Source organism: Mya arenaria, chromosome 12 (genome assembly GCF_026914265.1).
Source record: "Mya arenaria isolate MELC-2E11 chromosome 12, ASM2691426v1".
NCBI lineage: Eukaryota > Metazoa > Mollusca > Bivalvia > Myida > Myidae > Mya > Mya arenaria.
In genome coordinates, this window is record NC_069133.1 from 6,936,669 (window position 1) to 6,952,885 (window position 16,217).

Genomic DNA, 16,217 nt, shown 5'->3' on the forward strand with positions numbered 1-16,217 from the left:
GTCATTGTTTGTGGATTTATTACACACAATTATATAAAAATACTATTACAAAGTTGTCTCTTAAGGTTACGGGAGCCTTCACTGTCAAAAGTAAGATATATATAATTTGTCCCCCTAATGCCATAAAATATGGATGGTCCCCTTAATGCCTCAAAAATAATATAATATATACACTGGTCTCCATAAACCCTTCGACATATATACCTGTCCCCTTAAAACCTGCAACATACTTACAAATTATTAAGGAGACCGCAAATTACGTATATTTTTTGTTAATTAATTTAAGAAGCCTAAATCTTGTACACATAATAAATGATCATTTCAATACTAAATTATCAACAAAAAAGAAAAATAAAGTATAAAACAAAAAATATACAAATTGTCTCCTTAATGCCGTAAAATACATACGGTCTCCTTAATGCCCTAAGTAGATATATATATATATATATATATATATATATATATATATATATATATATATATATATATATATATATATATGATATAACTACAGGGACATACCCACTACCTGGTAGACACAAGTCGAATGCAATCCAATAACCTTTTAGTTCTTTGAAGAAAATGGCTGCCATTGTCAAGTGACATAAATCTAAATAAATTAAGTGTTCTTAACTTCTTGAATAAATATAAGTCAAAGCAAAATGATTTTAAAATTTCTTAATACATGACAAAAGCAAATGTTATACCAAATTATATAGACCATGGCTACCAAAGACTATTAATCTAAAATAATGCTTAAGGGTAACACAACTGCATAAACTATTTCGTTGCCCATAATATAAGACAAAAAAAGCAATGCAAAATAAATCATGGCTTCAAAACTGTGCGATAATCAAACTTACAATAAAGTGAAATAATGAGAAAAGCTTAATACAAACACAATTTGACTATTAAAATAGAGCTAAAACAGACACTACTCCAACATACATGTACCTTATAACACACAATTCTTCACCCAATTAACATGTCTTACGAAAAATGTCAAAATCAAACTAATACATGTAATACACAAAACTTCACGCATGGCTGCCAAAAAAGAGCCCAGACAAACTTACAATACTCCAGACTTCAAATTTATAACATGGCTTATAGAGATACAAGAACAAACTAACAATATAAATGGCTTTAAAACTATATGAATTTTACAACAAAAAGAGAAAAACAAACTGATAGTACACCATACTTCATACATATAGCAAGGCTACCATAAAAGAAAAAACACACAATCTTACAATACACCAATTCATACATATGGTAATAGAGGCTACCTAAAAGAGCCAAAATTAAACTAATAATACTGAGCCAAAAGCAAACTAACAACACAACAGACTATATACATATATAAAACATGGCTTATATAAACAGACACGAATAAACTAAAACAAGAGCCGTCGTAAGATAGCGCGCTCGACTACGCCGCTTTGACTTAGAATACAATAACGATGTAATAATACCAAGTTTGGTCTCTTTAGATCAAACCTACCTAAAATTATTTGATACATAAGGTGACTTTGATGCTGCCCTCCCACCAGTCCGCCCAAACAATGACGCAAGTCATTCAAATAACTTGATTTCCCATAATGAAAATGTGATTAAGAATATACAAATATGCCTTTCAAAGGAAATTAAAAACAAACAACAAAATAAACAAAAACAAGGGCCATAATTTATATTTAGACTTAAAACGGAGTTATGTTTCTTCTTGTAAGATGGTCGTAAATAATTTTGAATTTTATTTAGTGCATTTAATGAACGGTATAGAATATTTTTTTTATTAAAATCCCAACTTGCCCTTAACTTTTACTTGCCTAAAACTTTAACCTAAGTCAATCAGGGGCCATAACTTGTATTAAGGATATGGAGTTATGTAACCTCATTGGGTGATGGTCCTGAACAATTGTGTGAAGTATTAAGTCAATTGAATGAAGGGTATAGAAGTTATTAAACAATATCCCAACCTGCCCTAAAACTTTAACCTAAGTTCCATAGTCAATTAGGGGCCATAATTTGTATAAAAGATAATATGGAGTTATCTAACCTCATTATGTGATGGCTCTGAACATCTGTGTGAAGTATTAAGTCGATTGAATGAATGGTATTGGAGTTTTAAGTGAAAATCCTAACTTGCCCTAAAACTTTAACCTGCCCTAAAACTTTAACCTAAGTCAATCAGGGGCCATAACTTGTATTTAGGATAATATGGAGTTATGTTGCCTCATTGTGTGATGGTCCTGAACAACGTTGTGAAGTATTAAGTCAATTGAACATAGGATATAGAAGTTATTAATAAATATTCCAACTTGCCCTAAAACTTTAACCTAAGTTTCATAGTCAATCTGGGGCCATAATCTGTGTAAATAATAATATGGAGTTATCTAACCTCATCATGTGATGGCCCTGAACAACTGTGTGAAGTATTTAGTCAATTGAATGTAGGGTATTGGACTTATAAGTGAAAATCCCAACTTTTAACCGGACGCCGACGCTGGGGCGAGTAGAATAGCCCAGCTATTTATTGAATAGTCGAGCTAAAAAGCAAATTCCTTTAGACATAAAGAAAGTTCGCAAGCAAACGACAGAAACAATCAAACACTACAACAGGCTTAGTTCATTAAGCATGGCTTCTATAAAGAGCAAAAAGCAAATTAACAATTCAATATACTTTATCTATTATATACCATGGCTACTTTTCAAAACAAAAACAAATTGTGATGCATCAGCCTACAATCAAATGGACTGACAACCATAGAACAATTAAAATACAACAACAAAACAAACAAAAACAAATCAGAGCCAAATGTAATCAATCACTTAAACAAATGACATACAAATAGCATGTCTATCATTAAAACAGACTTACAATACCAGAAGTCAAACAAATTAAAAGGCAACACTACTCTAAAACAAGACTAAAAATATAGCTTTCATAAAATACAAACAATAAAACATATTAATTAAATACATGTTACGAATGTAGAATGGCTACCATAAAGATAAAAAGATAACACAACAAAAGACTTCATATGTATATCATGGCTACAATGAAGAGCCAATAAGAAAGCAACAAGACACCATATTGTATAAATAGGGCATCACTACATGAAGGAGCCAAAAAAACAACAACTTATAATACAACAAATTTAATACATGTAACATGGCTACCATAAAACATCACAATCTAACAATACACATTATTTCATACATAAAGCATGGCTGAAATAAAATGACAATGATTGAACAACCATTACACAAGACTTTATACATAAAGCATTGCTGCAATGAAGAGTCAAAAATAAGCTAACAATACTCCAGACTTAATACATATAGCCATACAAATCAAACAAATGCTACACAGGCGTTCATACAAATAAAATAGCTGTCATAACGAAAGTATAAAAAATAAGAAAATAAATAAATAAACTAACGATACAAAAGATTAATGAATCAAACATTAACAAAGCATGGCTACCATAAAGAGCCAAAAACAAGCTAACAAATAAATTACACTAGACTACATACATAAAGCAAGGCTATAATAAAGAGACAAAAATGCACTTACAATACACAAGACTTCATACATATGTCTTTTATGATATAGCATGGCTACAATAAAGAGCCAAACACAATCGACAAATACACCAGATTTCATACATAAAGGAAGGCGATAATAAAGAGGCAAAAACAATCTAACATTACATCTGACTGAATATATACTGCATGGCTTTTATATAAAGCCAAAACAAACAATAAAACAGATTATATAAATAAAAACGATAAAAATATAATAATACAATATACCTCAAACATATAGCATGGCTGCCAGAAAATGAAAATAGTCAAACTCGCACTACACCAGACTTAATTAACATAGCATGGCTACAATACATAGTTTATAAAACTTAAATAACAATACACCAGACTTTAAACAAATAGGAAGGCTTAGGATGGCTACCATAAAAAGCCAAAAACAAACAATATGCCAGAATTTATACTCATATATTGCATGGCTACAAATAGTACAAAAGCAAACTTATAATACAACATACTCCATACATTTGAAATGGTGATGATAAAATCCAAAAATAAAAACAAAGTGGAGTTTTAAACAATCAATAGAACATTAATCAAACATATAACAAGGCTAACATATAAAAATATAAAACAATCAGTATGGAGCCAAATCAAACTTACAGTGCAATGTATGTAATGCATATTTCATGGCCTATAAAAAGAAGCAGAGAACCAAGTTACAGTACAACATACATTTTGAAAATAGCATGGCTTTAAAAATAGCATGGCTTTACGAACAGTACAAAAACTTACAATACAACAGGCTTCATACAAACATCATGGCTTAACAATGAGAACAAACAAACTAACTGTACAACATACTTCATACATACAGCATGGCTTTACAAACAGTAAAAACAAACTTACAATACAACAGGCTTCATACAAACATCATGGCTTTACAAAGAGTAAAGAAAAATTACAAAACAACATACTTCATACATACAGCATGGCTTTACAAACAGTAAAAACAAACTTACAGTAAAACAGACTTCATACATACAGCATAGCTTTACAAACAGTACAAAAAAACTTACAGTACATCAGACTTCATACATATAGCAGGGCTTTACAAACAGTAAAAACAAACTTATAATACAAAAGGCTTCATAAATATATACGGCTTTACAAACAGTAAATCAAACTTCATACAACATGGCTTTACAAACAGAAAAAAACAGCTAACAATATAACTTACTTCAGACATAAAGCATGGTTTTACAAACAGATAAAAAACAAACATACAATACAATAGGCTTCATACATATAGCATGGCTTTACAACCGGTAAACCAAACTTACAATACCACATACTTCATACATAAAGCATGGCTTTACAAACATAAAAACAACAAACAATACCACAGGCTGTATACATATAGCATGGGTTTACAAACAGAATAAACAAACTTACAATATAAGAGGCTTCATAAATATACATGGTTTTACAAACAGAAAAAAAAAACTTACAATACAACAGGCTTCATAAATATAGCATGACTTTACAAACAGTAAAAACAAACTTACAGTACAACAGACTTCATACATATAGCATTGCTTTACAAACAGAAAAAAAACTTACAATACAACAGACTACTTACATATAGTATGGTTTAACAAACAGAAACTAGAGCTGTCACAGGAGTGACGAATACCCCCAAATGCCGCCTGGACACAGGAATGGCAAACCATTCCTTTGAAAAGAGGCCATAACTCCAAGGTTACTGCACACTGCATCTTCTTTTATCATGCATGTATTGTTTGTCCGGAAACCGTTTTTCTATTTTCGTAACAGTGCACAAAAACCTTTACTCCACTGGCCCCATTTTCAATCACAAGCATTGTCTTCACAGAGGCTGCCTATACAGCAAGTTTCATCACAATATCTCATGCCCAATTAAAGTTATGAAGCAGAAACCATTTTTCTATTTTAGTAACAGTGACCTTGAGGTTGGCCCCACCAGCCCCAATATCGAACTTGACCTGTATCTTCTGAAATGTACACATGTGTACCAAAAAATGTTCAAATCTGTCAAGCCTTTCATAAGTTATCGTCTGGAAACCATTTTTCTATTTTTAGTAACAGTGACCTTGACCCCACCAGCCCCAATATCGAACTTGATCTGTATCTTCTGATGTTACACCTGTGTACCAAAAATTGTTTAAATCCGTTTAGCCTTTCATGAGTTATCGTCCAGAAACCGTTTTTTCTATTTTTAGTAACAGTGACCTTGACCTTGGCCCCACCAGCCCCAATATCGAACTTGACCTGTATCTTCTGATGTTACACCTGTGTACTAAAAGTTTTTCAAATCTGTCAAGCCTTTCATGAGTTATCGTCCGGAAACCGTTTTTCTTTTTTAGTAACAGTGACCTTGACCTTGGCCCCACCAGCCCCAATATCGAACTTGACCTGTATCTTCTGATGTTACACCTGTGTACCCAAAATTTTTCAAATCTGTCAAGGCTTTCATGAGTTATCGTCTGCAAACCATTTTTCTATTTTTAGTAACAGTGAACTTGACCTTGGCCCCACCAGCCCCAATATCGAACTTGACCTGTATCTTCTGATGTTACACCTGTGGTCCAAAATTTTTTCAAATCTGTCTAGCCTTTCATGAGTTATCGTCCGGAAACCATGAAAACCGACCGACCGACCGACCGACCGACCGACCGACCGACAAGCTCACTTCTATATACCCCCTCAAACTTCGTTTGTGGGGGTATAAAAACAACCAACAATACAACAGGCTGTATACATATAGCATGGGTTTACCAACAGAATAAACAAACTTACAATAAAAGATGCTTCATAAATATACATGGCTTTACAAACAATAAAGACAAACTAACAGTATAACAGACTTCATACATATAGCATAGCTTTACAAACAGTAAAAACAAACTTACAGTACAACAGACTTCATATATACAGCATGGCTTTACAAAGAGTAAAAACAAACTTACAGTACAACATACTTCATGCATACAACATGGCTTTACAAAGAGTACAAACAAACTTACAGTTTAACAGACTTCATACAAAAAGAATGGCTTTACTAACAGTACAAACAAACTTAAAGTACAACAGACTTCATACATACAGAATGGCTATACAATGAGTGAAAACAAATTAAAAGTACAACAGACTTCATACATATAGCATGGCTTAGAAAGAGTAAAAGCAAACTTACAGTATAACAGACATCATACATATAGCACGGCTTTATAAACAGTAAAAACAAACTTACAATACAACATACTTCATACATATAGCATGGCTTTACAAAGAGTAAAAACAAACTTACAGCACAACAGACTTCATACATAAAGCATGGTTTTACAAACAGTAAAAACAAACTTACAATACCACAGACTTCATACATAAAACATGGCTTTACAAACAGTAAAAACAAACTTACAATACAACATACTTAATACATATAGCACGGCTTTACAAACAGTAAAAACAAACTTACAGCACAGCAGACTTCACAAATATAGCATGCCTTTACAAACAGTAAAACAAACTTACAATACAATAGGCTTCATCAATATAACATGGCTTTACAAACAGTAAAACAAACTTACAATACAACAAACATCATACATACAACATGACTTTACAAACAGATAAAAAACAAACATACAATACAATAGGCTTCATACATATAGCATGGCTTTACAACCGGTAAACCAAACTTACAATACCACATACTTCATACATAAAGCATGGCTTTACAAACATAAAAACAACAAACAATACCACAGGCTGTATACATATAGCATGGGTTTACAAACAGAATAAACAAACTTACAATATAAGAGGCTTCATAAATATACATGGTTTTACAAACAGAAAAAAAAAACTTACAATACAACAGGCTTCATAAATATAGCATGACTTTACAAACAGTAAAAACAAACTTACAGTACAACAGACTTCATACATATAGCATTGCTTTACAAACAGAAAAAAAACTTACAATACAACAGACTACTTACATATAGTATGGTTTAACAAACAGAAACTAGAGCTGTCACAGGAGTGACGAATACCCCCAAATGCCGCCTGGACACAGGAATGGCAAACCATTCCTTTGAAAAGAGGCCATAACTCCAAGGTTACTGCACACTGCATCTTCTTTTATCATGCATGTATTGTTTAACCGTTTTTTCTATTTTCGTAACAGTGCACAAAAACCTTTACTCCACTGGCCCCATTTTCAATCACAAGCATTGTGTTCACAGAGGCTGCCTATACAGCAAGTTTCATCACAATATCTCATGCCCAATTAAAGTTATGAAGCAGAAACCATTTTTCTATTTTAGTAACAGTGACCTTGACGTTGGCCCCACCAGCCCCAATATCGAACTTGACCTGTATATTCTGAAATGTACACATGTGTACCAAAAAATGTTCAAATCTGTCAAGCCTTTCATAAGTTATCGTCTGGAAACCATTTTTCTATTTTTAGTAACAGTGACCTTGACCCCACCAGCCCCAATATCGAACTTGATCTGTATCTTCTGATGTTACACCTGTGTACCAAAAATTGTTTAAATCCGTTTAGCCTTTCATGAGTTATCGTCCAGAAACCGTTTTTCTATTTTTAGTAACAGTGACCTTGACCTTGGCCCCACCAGCCCCAATATCGAACTTGACCTGTATCTTCTGATGTTACACCTGTGTACTAAAAGTTTTTCAAATCTGTCAAGCCTTTCATGAGTTATCGTCCGGAAACCGTTTTTCTTTTTTAGTAACAGTGACCTTGACCTTGGCCCCACCAGCCCCAATATCGAACTTGACCTGTATCTTCTGATGTTACACCTGTGTACCCAAAATTTTTCAAATCTGTCAAGGCTTTCATGAGTTATCGTCTGCAAACCATTTTTCTATTTTTAGTAACAGTGAACTTGACCTTGGCCCCACCAGCCCCAATATCGAACTTGACCTGTATCTTCTGATGTTACACCTGTGGTCCAAAATTTTTTCAAATCTGTCTAGCCTTTCATGAGTTATCGTCCGGAAACCATGAAAACCGACAGACCGACCGACCGACCGACCGACCGACAAGCTCACTTCTATATACCCCCTCAAACTTCGTTTGTGGGGGTATAAAAACAACCAACAATACAACAGGCTGTATACATATAGCATGGGTTTACCAACAGAATAAACAAACTTACAATAAAAGATGCTTCATAAATATACATGGCTTTACAAACAATAAAGACAAACTAACAGTATAACAGACTTCATACATATAGCATAGCTTTACAAACAGTAAAAACAAACTTACAGTACAACAGACTTCATATATACAGCATGGCTTTACAAAGAGTAAAAACAAACTTACAGTACAACATACTTCATGCATACAACATGGCTTTACAAAGAGTACAAACAAACTTACAGTTTAACAGACTTCATACAAAAAGAATGGCTTTACTAACAGTACAAACAAACTTAAAGTACAACAGACTTCATACATACAGAATGGCTATACAATGAGTGAAAACAAATTAAAAGTACAACAGACTTCATACATATAGCATGGCTTAGAAAGAGTAAAAGCAAACTTACAGTATAACAGACATCATACATATAGCACGGCTTTATAAACAGTAAAAACAAACTTACAATACAACATACTTCATACATATAGCATGGCTTTACAAAGAGTAAAAACAAACTTACAGCACAACAGACTTCATACATACAGCATGGTTTTACAAACAGTAAAAACAAACTTACAATACCACAGACTTCATACATAAAACATGGCTTTACAAACAGTAAAAACAAACTTACAATACAACATACTTAATACATATAGCACGGCTTTACAAACAGTAAAAACAAACTTACAGCACAGCAGACTTCACAAATATAGCATGCCTTTACAAACAGTAAAAACAAACTTACAATACAATAGGCTTCATCAATATAACATGGCTTTACAAACAGTAAAACAAACTTACAATACAACAAACATCATACATACAACATGACTTTACAAACAGTATAAACAAACTTACAATACAAAGAATTCATACATACAGCATATCTGTTTAAATTTACAATATACAATAAGTTAAACCACATTAACCAAGCTAGCAATAAAATGCAATTAATTAAAGTCACTGAATAAGCCAAACACAAAACAACAATATACTTCTTCCCTCCCTCAATTATTAGAGCATAGACCATGGCTGCCAAAATGAGCCAAAAAAACCTAACATCAATAGCTACTTGATACAGAAACTATTGCTACAAAAAAGGTAGAAACAAACCAACAACACAAACACAAATATTCCAATTGCCTTTTTAATAGAAGACAAAATATGACACCAACTTTATGCATAAACAATTGTGTCATTTAGAGGAGTCAAAACTACCTGACAATACATTAACAACATTAAATCAGCTTGACAATGGCTATCACAAATGAGCAAAAAAATAAATAAAGCCAGTACACTTGACTCAAAAATCATGATATAAAGAAACTGAGGTTACCAAAACAGAATTTAGAACAAATCAAAAACTTAAAACACTCGTTCAAAATCATGTAATACATTTACATTCGCTACCATTTAAATAGCTAAAACAAAACAATAATAAAGCATATTTTCGTAAAGTAAATTTTGCTATAATATGAGCATTAAAACCCAAAAAAGACAACATCATTCAAGTCACTCAATGCATATACTGTGGCTCCAATACAGATAACAAATTAAACAATAAACAACACTACTCTTTAATGTTATGTAATGCATACACCATGACTACAGAGCTGAGCAAAATAAACACTACTTATCAAAGCATAATGCATGTACCGTGACTAACATAAAAAAGACAAACAAACAACACCGTTTATAAATGTTACCCAATTCATTAACCATGGTAACAATAAAAAAGCCAAAACCACCTCACAGTATATAAATACCATTTATATCAAAAATGAGCCAAAGCAACTAAAACAATCAATTTGACAGACTTCATAACAGTAACATGTCAACATGGAAAACTTTTAGTATATTTAAAATGGCTATGATGTAAATAACCAAAATATAACTATCAATACAACACAACACATTTAGACACTTAAATGCATACAACACAACTCTTTAGACACTTAAATGCATACAACACAACTCTTTAGACACTTAAATGCATACAACACAACTCTTTAGACACTTAAATGCATACAACACAACTCTTTAGACACTTAAATGCATACAACACAACTCTTTAGACACTAAATGCATACAGCACAACTCTTTAGACACTTACATGCATACAACACAACTCTTTAGACACTTAAATGCATACAACACAACTCTTTAGACACTTAAATGCATACAACACAACTCTTTAGACACTTAAATGCATACAACACAACTCTTTAGACACTTAAATGCATACAACACAACTCTTTAGACACTTAAATGCATACAACACAACTCTTTAGACACTTACATGCATACAACACAACTCTTTAGACACTTAAATGCATACAACACAACTCTTTAGACACTTAAATGCATACAACACAACTCTTTAGACACTTAAATGCATACAACACAACTCTTTAGACACTTAAATGCATACAACACAACTCTTTAGACACTTAAATGCATACAACATAACTCTTTTAGACACTTAAATGCATACAACACAACTCTTTAGACACTTAAATGCATACAACATAACTCTTTAGACACTTAAATGCATACAACACAACTCTTTAGACACTTAAATGCATAAACTATGGCTACTGAAATAGATTAATGAAAATTATAAAACATCACTGTTCAGTTACTTTAAATTAAAAGCATACATTATCACAACTGTATTAAAAATACTCATTAATGTCCCTAAATACATATACCATGGCTACCTCAAAAAGCCAACCAAAAACAATGCGACATCATTCATCAGTCATTTAATTCACACAATGGCAACCAAACAAAAAGACAAACAATTCATTCCTCAGTATTCTTTAAAGTCACTAAATGGTTATATTATGGTTATCACAGTGAGCCAAATAATACAATAATTTGATGCATGCATCATGGCTACCAATGGAAGGGTCAAATAAACATGCAAAACAACATTACTATTCAATATTACTTAAGGCATATACAATTGCTGTCATATTTCACAGCCATACAAAATAGCTAGAAAAGAATGATCAATACATCTTAACACTTAACATGATTTGACAGTGAAGAGCAAGAAAATCCTTAAAAATATATATCATGACTCCAAACAAAAAAGGCTAAAACGTTTTATCAATACAAAGAAGTTCTTGACTACTTATAGATCCGTTTTGAATGAAGTTCTTGACTACTTATAGATCCGTTTTGAATGAAGTTCTTGACTACTTATAGATCCGTTTTGAATGATGTTCTTGAGTACTTGTTATGGATCCCTTCTTGGATGAAATTATTATTATTATTATTATTAGTTTCTTATAGGCCTTTCTTTAGTGATGTTCTTGGCTTCTTGTAGGTCTTTTTCTGAATGAAGTTCTTGACTACTTGTACGTCCGTTTTAGAATGACTACTTGTTATGGGTCTTTCTTGATTGCATTTCTCGGGTTTTTATAGCCCTTCCTTTACTGAAGTTCTTGGCTTTTTGTCCTTTCATTGGATACTTGTACGTTCTTTCATGCATTGGGTTATTATTTACTTGTAGGTCCTTCCTTGAATGAAGGAAGTCACTACCTACTTGCTTGTTATGTGTTGCATTTTTATGGATACAAATGAGCTTTAATAATTCTTTGAATTCTCATCTCAATCAGGTGTTTAACTATGGTTTCAAAAAAAAATGTTTCTCATTTCTAAAAGACAGTGGAAATGAAAAAAAATACTACAAACATTAAAGTAATGTACACACAAATATATTAATAAAGATTCACCTTTAACTATAAGACCACAATAAACAATTTGAAGATAAATATAAGGCTATCAATTAAAGTATAAGGTTTTAGTGGCAGGCTTGAGGTTGTGTACTGGGCTTGTCCATGCAATTTTCAGCATAAGAATAAGAGAAAAAAAGTTGCCAGAAGAAAGCAATGACCTAACTATCCTTTGATTGACATAAGGCGAGTGTGGTTACATCTGGAAAGGCACAGACATAGAGAGAATGATGTTACGTCTTGAGGGACACAGACATATTGAGATTGTGGTTTTGTTGGACCGGACTCAGTCATACGGAAACTGTGGTTATGTCTGGAAGGACATATATATGTATAAGGTGACTATTTCCTTGTCTTGAAAAACTCATACATATGGTGATTTTGGTTATATCTAGAAGGGCACAGATACATGTATATTCAAATGAAACCACTAATGGCCTGACAAGATTTTCGCATTTATTATAGGGCGAAAACATAAAGCCCAATTACTTTATCTATAATATACGAACACATATATTTTCTGTATCAGTTATCAGCTATGATACTTTTACAAATTATTACAAAATTACCTATGGTCAGTGGGCATCACAACTTATTCAAAGCCTCATCCTAGCCCTTGTGAAACTCTCAGATGACGCAATCGTTAAAACTAGCAAAATTAATTTACCTTATTTTTTTGTTTTACATCTTTTAATGGAGAAATTGTAAGGTGTTTAGAAACATATTGTTTCATGGTCACCTAATGGCATATTTTACTTAGTTTCATGTTATTATATACCTTGAGCTGGTTCCTACATGCTTCAATGGCTATGGTCAATTCTTCAATTTTACTGCCTTTGGTCGGTTATGATAGTGACCATTGTTGGTTATATCAGCTTCCATGCTTGGTTCTATTAGCCTCCATTATTGGTTCTACCTGTATCCATGGTTGGTTTTCAGTACACCTAGAAGAATGAAAATTGAACATTTTTGTCATGTCATCTTTCCTTTCATATACCATGCTATGTCCTATCTAATCATACAAGTACCATTCTACATAATGCAACTCAAAGTAAACCTTTTTAAGTGTTTAAACCACTTGTCCAATAAGCACTGCTTTGAAAGCCCAAGTAAAAAACACACAAAAATGGCCTGAAGGAGTTTTATAAAAAGGCCACTTTAGGAGCATTTCTGTAAAACAATCTGGCCTGTTGTTAGTGGGGAGTAGATTCAAGTTGTTTTATAGTTATAACGTGAACACTAGCCCTGCATAATGTCGGCAAAGTTTTAGCAAACCAACATAGCTTGAACGAAAAAGATAAAAGGCCCCATTAAGATGTAATATATATAATTATTGCATTGATTTAACTTTATGTTTCACTAAAGTGTATGCTGAACATCCCTGACTTAGACTGCCACCTATGGTCATCTCACAACAATTTTCTAAACCTTTCAAAACAAAAAGGTATTTCTAAATATAAACAGTGAACTTGAAGAGGTATTGGCACATTTCATTGTCACTGTTGAACAGGGGGTCATGATGCATATTTCTGCAAGGCAGACCCATCTCAAATGCACATAGATATCTAAATGGGATTGCAGAACAGATATAAAAAGCCCCTGTTGTAAACATCTGGCAGAGTTTCATTAGGTCATTATTATATTGGTTTAATAAAATTATTCAACTAGCGGTTCCCACATGCACACTGGAAATTATTATGGACACTTTTGTGCCAAATGATAAAAAAAAAAATATAATTTATTTTTGTTTTCCACTGGTAATTGCTATTATGAAAAATTCGCAAAAGTGGTGACAATCTTTGAATAAAAGCCATTTTTTGGCTTTGAATTTTCAAAATATTTTTCAAAAACTGACTTAAGCAGATCACTAAAGTTGCTAGTATGATAATCTATTCAGTCTTTGCAGCAAACCAAGTGTGCCGCAAATATGACATATCTGATAATTGGCTTCAGACCATAAGGAAATTGACCTTCATTTTTATATGTAAAATAACTCCTCGGCGAGTTTACCTTACCTCTTTATTATGAATTCCCCAATTATAATTCTGCTTTAACACAAATCTTTCACACATATTAAGCCCAATGTTTCTTGACTTAACATCAGAAAACCTTAACTTTTCAACATTTTATCTTTCATGATTTGTTTAAGGTCATTATTTATAATGTCAATGTCAAACAGTGATGGCTATCTCTGGGATAATCTTAAACCACATCAATTTCTTCACAATTGATATAAATCATGCATGTACTTGTCACTATAAACAACAATACAACATAACACATGGAACATTAAAGTATTAATTCAAGGGATTTGTCACCATGTGACTTTGTGGCTACATATGAACATTTGAACAAGAGATGTTTGTCAGTCAAACATTATGCCCCCTCCCCACCTTGAGCGCCATGTTGTCAGGATTATTTGGCCAATTGAATGAAATATGCTTGGATCAAAATTTTCTTTGAAGTCTTTAATGATCAATTAATAATTAACAGTTATAACAAATAAACTTTCTTAGATTTTCTAACATTTTATATTAAAAATCAAGGTTAATAGTTATTTAGATAATAATTATATTTTTTATATCCGTCATATCAATGTTTTTCATGCATATTTGTCTATTTGTAAATTTAAAGATTTTATTTACAACTTATTTACATTTATAAGACGACCTACAATGTTTTTCTTTATACTCAAGATAAAAAAAATAAAATTAAGGGGGCGAAATGTCTCTGTTGAAAATCACTAAGGGGCCGAAACGTCTCGAGTCATTTTAATTAAGGGGACGAAATGGCAGGGCCGAAACGTCTTAGGGGCCGATTTGGCAGAAGGTCGATTTGGTAAGAGGCCGATTTGTCTTGCTCCCTTTTTTTGCACCAACCAGTTTAGACGTTGGGGATTGGAAGAATCCCGTATAACATGTCTATTATTTTAGACTATTTGGCAATTTGACCAGGTACCGTTTTAATATGTAATGATTTTAATTCAGTTAGGCTTCGGTTTTAAGTTTTTATTTTTACGCATGTACAGTATAGAATTGAGATGTCAATATTTTTGTTTGCATTAATTTGAGACGCGATATTATCACAAGATCATGATATCCGAATCTTTGTTCATCCGATCTCTAGGTTCCTGTGCTCATGGTGTTTAAATAGGCAAGGTTTTGCTAAACATGACCATTGAACAGAATGTTTCGTTGATGCTTTTTAAATCACGTTTATCCACCGATGCGATATACTAGTAAGGGCTGCACACGACAACAATTCATGAATTGTTCTTCGCCTTTTGCTGTTTTTGGTTTGTTTGGCATATGTTGCAGACAACTACTTAACAGTCCCGTGGTAACAGTCAACAGTTTACGGCGTTGGAAAAGATCGTTTTACAGTAAAAAATATTTTTGTACGCCCAGATCGGGGATCCCAAATTTATAAATACACCATTTCCATACAAACTATTTTGACACATGTGCTTCTTGAGTGACAATGTATTTACTTATGTAATTTACGCCAGAAAAAGTAAACGATACAAACGGTTATAGAATACTACAAAACAAGTTTTGCCACCCGCAAGCGCAGATCCTGATTTTGTTGTATGGCTGTGAAGTTTGGGGTATCGAAAATATTAAAATTATTGAACAATTTGAATTAAAATTTTATAAGTTTGTTCTCAAATTAAAGTCAAGTACACCGAATTGTATGGTCT

At 32.6% G+C, this 16,217-nt stretch overlaps 1 long non-coding RNA gene across 2 annotated transcripts in view; it reads right to left on the reverse strand.

Annotated features, from left to right (window-relative positions):
• LOC128211580 (uncharacterized) overlaps positions 1 to 15,833 on the reverse strand; it is a 34,174-nt gene extending 18,341 nt beyond the window's left edge. Inside the window, exons 1-2 of one of the 2 annotated variants that reach the window (XR_008257310.1) lie at positions 14,533 to 15,833; positions 13,296 to 13,461 (exon numbers count right to left, since the gene is read on the reverse strand). This is a non-coding gene — a long non-coding RNA (uncharacterized LOC128211580). Of the gene's footprint in view, positions 1 to 13,295; positions 13,462 to 14,527 lie in introns of both variants that reach the window. The other variant, XR_008257311.1, reaches the window with a different exon arrangement.
• Positions 15,834 to 16,217: the final 384 nt, after the last annotated feature.